This window comes from Gekko japonicus, unplaced genomic scaffold, assembly GCF_001447785.1.
Source record: "Gekko japonicus isolate JY-2015 unplaced genomic scaffold, Gekko_japonicus_V1.1 scaffold131, whole genome shotgun sequence".
Lineage (NCBI taxonomy): Eukaryota > Metazoa > Chordata > Lepidosauria > Squamata > Gekkonidae > Gekko > Gekko japonicus.
The window spans coordinates 2,141,860-2,148,815 of NW_015167061.1; positions in this window are offsets into that span (position 1 = coordinate 2,141,860).

A 6,956-nucleotide genomic window follows, 5' to 3' on the forward strand; every position below is an offset into this window, starting at 1 on the left:
CCCTCCGGTACTCTGCCCGCGGCCGCGCGCCCGGCTCGCCACCCGCCTCGGCCCGGCAGAGGCGATTACGCCCCGGGAAGGGAGGGAGGGAGGGAGGCAGGAGGCAGGTGGCGGCGGCGGCCCGAGGGCGTGGGGAGGCTTCCTGCTTCTCCTGCGCGGCCAGGCCGCCTCTCTGGTGCCGCGGAGTCTGGCCCGGCCAGGGCTTTCGGGCGGTCTGCATGCGCAAGCAGCTCGCCAGCCGCAGGCGCAGCCGGGGCCCTGGGATCCTGGGAGGGGATCTCCCTCCCTCCCTCGGAAGCACCCTCAGTCACCGCCCCGGTCGGCACCTGGACAAGCGGAGGGAGGGAGGGGGTGCCCCCGCCCCACATCGCCCTCCACGCACCGTGACTGGGCCACACAGAGCCGCCAGGCGGCCTCCACATCTGCCTTTGGTGCCAGAGGTCCGCTTGGGGGCTTGTGAGAACAAAGAAGGTGGGCGTTTGGTGGTCCTGCCCTCTCAGCCAGAGTGTCTCAACGGCAGGATCGACAACAGACATTCTCAGGATGACAAGGCCCACCCGGTGTGGTAAGGAAACAGATGGACAAAGCCAAGGGATGAATCTGATGCAAGGTAGGTCCAAAGGAGACAAGGACAGGAGGGCACCCGTGGTGGTCACCCCTGCGACACGTCAGTCATGACCCACTACCCTCCTCTCATGGGCTCTGCCTGGGAGGCAAACCTTTTCTTGCCTGCAGACAGCCCCCTCACCTTACACTCAAGACTGTCCTTCCCCACACGGACAAGGACTCTGGGACCAGCTCCTGCAACACACCAGGAGGCCAGCTCTGCCCCCATGCCCACCCTGACCACACCAGCCCTGCCATCTCAGGTTCAGTCACTTGTTCATCTTCCAGTGTGAATGAAACAGGCCGTCAAATGTCAGCAGCGCCCTTCCACTCTCTACGTTGGACAAACAGGTCAGTCCCCACCCAAAAGAATAACTGGACACAAATCTGACATTAAAAACTGCAACACTCGAAAACCAGCAGAGGAGCTTTTTCATCTTCCCGGTCATTCCATGGCTGACCTAACAGTGGCAGTCCTCAGACGAAGAAATCCCAAGGGTAAATTACAACGTGAGATGGCTGAACCTGAATTAATCCACAACTTCAGGACACCCCCCCCCCCCTTCCAGGGCTGAACAGGCACGCAGGATTCTTATCTCACAACAGATGCTAATTTTCTGCTCCCCAGCATTTCCGCTCTGCTCCCATCAAGCTGATTACAATGCACATGGTACCTTCGCATCCCTTACGAGCATTCTTTACAAGGCCCCTCCCACCTCCTAATGACTGAGATAAAAGGAGAAGAGGTTTTTATACCCCTTGCCCTTCACTACCCAAAGGAGTCTCAGAGCGGCTTACCATCTCCTTTCCCTTCCCCTCCCCACAACAGACACCCTGGGAGGCCGGTGGGGCTGAGAGAGAGAACTATGGCTGACCCAAGTCACCCGGCTGGTTTCATGTGGAGGAGGAGGAGGAGGAGTGGGGAATGAAAGCCACTCTCCAGATTAGAGTCCCCCGCTCTTAACCAGCACACCACGCTGGCCTTAAAAGGACTCAGAGGTCTCCATTCCTTTGAAGCTTATGCTCTGAAATTCTTGTTGTTCTCTATTGGATTTTAATCTAATTGTTCTACTACAGACCAGCATGGGTAGTTTTTGAAACTATCAAATGAAAGCAAGTTTATTTAACTTCACATGCATTCAGTAGATCATTTACTCACAATCGAGCTGACACCTGGATAGAGCGTTACATCTTTCTGATCTAGGTTAATCCTATGGCCAAGAGATGGGCTTCCCCTCTCCTTGCAGTAAGGGTTGATGGACAAAGAAACGGAAAATAACAATAAAACTCCTATCTTTGCGCCTCTGAGCTCAGGAAATTACTCTTAATGAGCCAGTCAGAGGGAAGCTTCTGGGACCCCTAACTGTGGACTCCAATTCCCAGGTGCAACTACTCTTAAAGGTACATTAACGCTGGCTGGGGGCAGCAAAGACACGTCTCCCATTTCTCTCCATTATCCCCTTCCTTTCTAAACGGGTTGGGAACCCAGCTTGTGGAAGGACAGATTATTAAGTAAAATAAAGCCGAGATACACTTTTGCTGCTTTTACAAACATTTGCCTCTAGATAGCAGCAAACTACAGCAAGAAGTAAAAAACAGGCTCTGTCTGGGTGAACATCTGCATCTCTGGGAGTAAATCGGCAAGTCCTGCTGCTGCTGCTTACCCCCTGGTGCTGAATGAGTCCCCACAACTGCCACAAATGGCCCCAATCCAGCTAAAGTTCATTGCCACAAAGACTGCAGTCATGTGCACATATACTTGGGAACAAGCTTCCGGTTCTGCAAAATCTTTGAAGGACGCGCTGGAAGAGCGGTCCGGCACTAATTAAGACTTATCTAAGTTTTATAAAGTTTGTCTGCCTCTTCCAAGTCAAAGCATCCACGGCACAACTGTACAGCTATTGGCCCATAGTAAACTGACTTTTTTACTGCTGCCAGGAAAATAAGACGACTCCAAACTATCTCTCAGCGACGGCTGCATTTTCTCACTAGAGGAAAGAACACAACGATGAAGCTTCAAGAGGAAAGCTCTCAGTAAAATTGTGAGAAAATATTTATTTCCAATTCCAACCATCCATACTTTTAGGATACTTGGGAACAAACCCCCTTGAACTCAGTGGAAGATAGTTCTGAATCAATGCTACCTCTAAGCTGTGGTGTCTCATGAACAGAAATTCTACTTTGTGAGCTACCGGCATTACAGTTGTGAGCGAGCGATTGGGCTACTGCATAGATTAGTTTGCTCTGGAGCCACATCCTTCCTGAGCTGAGACAAAAATGTGTGAGCCGGAGGCTAAAAAACTGTCAGCTAGCTCACACTAACTCAGCTTAGAGGGAACACTGTTCTGAACATATCTGCTAAGGCAAATCCACTAACCTGGAAAGTGAGACAAGTTTAGCACAAGTCCTGTGGCTTTCAAAGTGACGTAGTCAGGACAGGCCTTTAGCTGAATCAGTGTCGAGGTTTGCAAAAGGCTACTGGACAAGTTCTTTCAAATTTTAACTGATGTTACTTTGCTTTGTTCACTGGCTTATTAACAAACTCGGAATTGGCTCAGCTTGAGAATTTTTTAATAACTGGAACCCACAAAGGCAGAAGGAACTTGGTTTTAGGCATCCAGTGCGAAAATCTCATGGAAAACATATATTTCCATTAAGTTTTAAATTTGTAACAGTTTAAAAAGTGGGAGGGGAAAGCAGCAGAAAAGAGCTGTCGTCAATTTCTTTTCAATAGAAAAAGGTGTGAGACAATCAAATGATTATGATGATCTATATATAATGATGATTTGTATCACAAAGGATGTGGACTCCCGACAGACCCTGACCTCATCCACTCCACCTCAGACACTTTCCCTAGATAAATTAGCATCCGTAACCAATTGCCAAGGGAGAGCAGCTGACTCAAGCACGCAAGGATTGCTTCATTCCCCATTATACGCTGATCTTCATGTCGGCTTCTACGTGGACCCGAGCGGCACAGACAGAACACCCTGCCCTGGAGGGTTTACCATTCAATTAAGACCAGAGTCACAAGACCATTGCAAGCAGACAGAATAGGAATAGCAACAACACTTCCACTGGAAGTGGCTCCCTCCCTCCCTCTTTCCCATGGGTGGCTGTTAAAGGTGTGTGTGAGCGTAAGAAGAGGGCTGCTGGATTACCAGACCAACAGGCAGGCTAACCTGGCCTCCCGTCGCCCAACTTCGCCAACTAGAAGGCCAAGAAGCAGGGAAGAGAGCACCCAGACCTCCCACACAGCGGTATGCCACCTGAATAGCAGCTTATGTGGCTGAACTGCATCCCCCCCTTTTTTTTTGACGTCAAGTCACAGCCAACTTACGACAACCCTCATTAGATATGAGAAGAACTTGTCAGCTTCATTCAATGTGCTTAAATATTGCTTTATATAAAGGTAACTGTAATATTTAATGGTAAATTTAACAAAGCCAGCTGTTTTAAACATTTTTATTGAATACACATAAATATTACAGTGGTGGGACTGTGGTTCAGTTACTAGGCAGATGAATCTGGAGAGTCCTGTGTTCAAGTTCTACCTCTGTGTGACCAATTGGGCAAGAGTCTCTCAGTCATTGTTATGTATGTGTAAAATGGGTATGAACTGCCTCCCTTTCAGGGAGAACATAAAAAATGATGGTAAATCTCTCCATAAAGTAGCCTGTAGTAAACTAATTCAAAACCATTTGAGCCGGTATACGAGCCGGTATACATGCCGGACTATTTACGTGTGATCACACAGCCAACATCTGCCTCCCAACCCCAGCCGTCGCTTTCCAGCACAAACCCCCTTTAAAATGGAGTATTTTGACACCAGGTCCCCAAGTGGTTTTTTCCTGCTTCTCCAGTTCCAGCCGCATTTTCCCCCTGTGTGATCGCACCTCCAGTGTCGAGCCACTTCCGGTTTAAACCTGCTCCCCGCTCGAAAGCTGCCCGAGGCTTCCACTTTTCGCCCACCATTTTTAAAAAAGCGTTGGTGGTGTGCGCATAGGCGGAGCACCGCCACAGGGTTATTAAAAACAATATTTAAATGGTGCCTAGTTTTAGCCTTTAGACGAGTTTGGGATCTCAGAGACGCCATTTTCGGTGGTAAACGTTTAAAGGGAAGTGTTCCTTTAAAGTTTAAAGGGAAGTGTTACAGCAGTCGGGTTGAAGTGGAAATCGCTGTTCTGCGCGGGCGCAAAACTTTTAGTTCCACAGATGGCTGCCTGTGGGCATGCCCAAACTGAGAGAGTGAGAGAAACAACAGCGCAGCGATCTGGAGCAAGGAGGTGAGTGTGATCGCGATTCTCCAGGTTAAAAAAAAAACCCGCATGGAGTTGGAGCAGTTTAACCCGCTCCCAGACGCCATCTGACCGCACCCTGAGGGTGGGAGGAATTTTCCTCATTTGTTCTGTTTTTAACTTCATCCAGCACCATATTAGGCACTTACTAATAAAATACTGTTTCAGAAGAAGAATGGAAAACTTGGGTGTATTGGTGGTGTGGCTTTGGAGCAATGTGGTCAAATTGTAACAGACAGGGCTTTTCACCAATTCAGGCCTTTTGTCATGTTCTCCACAGTGGAACAGGAAACAAACAAATGGCTGCCATCCACCTAAGCACCCCTTGCCTAATGCCAGCAAAGAATTGTTCTGACCTGCCCTGAGCCTGTTTACAGGATGGGTGGGATATAAATGCAATAAATAAATAAATAAGAAGTATTTAACAGAATAGAGTGTCAGGCTGATTCTGTCGTTGGCTTTTCCCTCCGTTGTTTTACGAAACCCACGTTGAAACAGAAATTCCCGTCTGCTTTGCATGCTGGTTTCACTTCCTTTGATTATGGGTTTTATGGCAGCGTTCACACTCCATGCCGCTTTCGAGTTCTTTGATCGTCAGATTTAATTGAACCTTCTGCATAGCCGTTTTATGGCCGTTCAGGGGTGACTCCGCAATCAATATAGTGTTGCCCCGAGGTATTTGGATGTGGTTTTGAGCTGCACTTTTTCCTCCCAGTTGAGAAAATGTAGCGCAAATGCTAGATGCAGAATCACCCCCAGTGTATTTGTCTAGTGCAGGGGTGGCCAGACTGTGGCTCAGGAGCCACATGCGGCTCTTTCGCACATATTGTGCGGCTCTCGGCAGGCTCCCCATCTATCTGCTTTCTTTGTTTATTTCTCTCTCTCTCTCTCCCCCTTCCTTGCTCCCTCCCCCAACTATTTGCTTTCTTTCCACCTTTTTCTCTTCCTTCCTTCCCCCATCTATTTGCTTTCTTTGTTTCTCTCTCTTTCTCTCTCTCTTAGACAAATAAATATCATTGGACAAATAAATATCATTGTCGATATCTGCTTTTACCCCTTTTGTTTTTATTTTTGGCAGTCTCGCTTAATGTTATTAAAAAGCAAATTTGCATATTTTTTCAATAAAAACGTGTGTGTAATATTTGTTCATGTCTTGCGGCTCTCAAACATCTGACATTTATTCTTACGTTAAGCAGTTTTGGCCACCCCTGGTCTAGTGGGCAAATGGATGTACTTTTGCCCAAAAGTCCAAGAAGCAATTTCCTCCCTCCTTCTTAGACAAAGACCCAGCAAAATTCTCCTCAGCCGCTGAACCAAAAATGACTCGTCTGCCTCAGAGCTTTCTCTCTGTGTGTGTATTTTGTCTGTCTAGCCAGTACTGAGTAACAAGTCTGATCTTCCGAACTACTTCTGTTGATCCAGGTCCTCCTTTTTCTGACTAACAAGCCTAGCGCATCACCCCGACCAGAAAAGACTCCCCTTTCTTATTATATGAGGAGCAGGAAGTCGGTTTAGCCCCGTAAGGGAGAGGAAGAGGCTGGTTGCTGGGGAGGTTGATAAGAGCTGAATTAGATTTCCTGGGCTCCTGACACTGTGCACAAGGGCTGTCTCTTTCTTTTTTTTTTAAACATTCTTTTTATTGGTTTTTCAACAGCCAAAACCTCACTACCGTAAGGTATCCAAAAATTCATCAACAAATATATATATATATATACACAGATATCTTCCACCGTATAAATTTTTTAGCATCAAAAGTTCGGCATACATAAAATAATATTAACTTAACCCAACTGTGTCTCTTTTAACCATTCATAAACTCGTTTCCAGTATTTATCATATTTTTCCATATTTTTTTCTTCAACTATATAGGTTAATTTTTCCATTTCTGCAATATAGAGTAATTTACAAATAATATCATCTTTTGTCGGAATATCCTCGTCTTTCCATCTTTTTGCGAACTCAATCCTGGCGGCCGTTAATATTTGTATAATTAAGTATATCTCTTTTTCCTTATAAGTATCAGGTATCACACTTAACAGACAGCACTCGGGT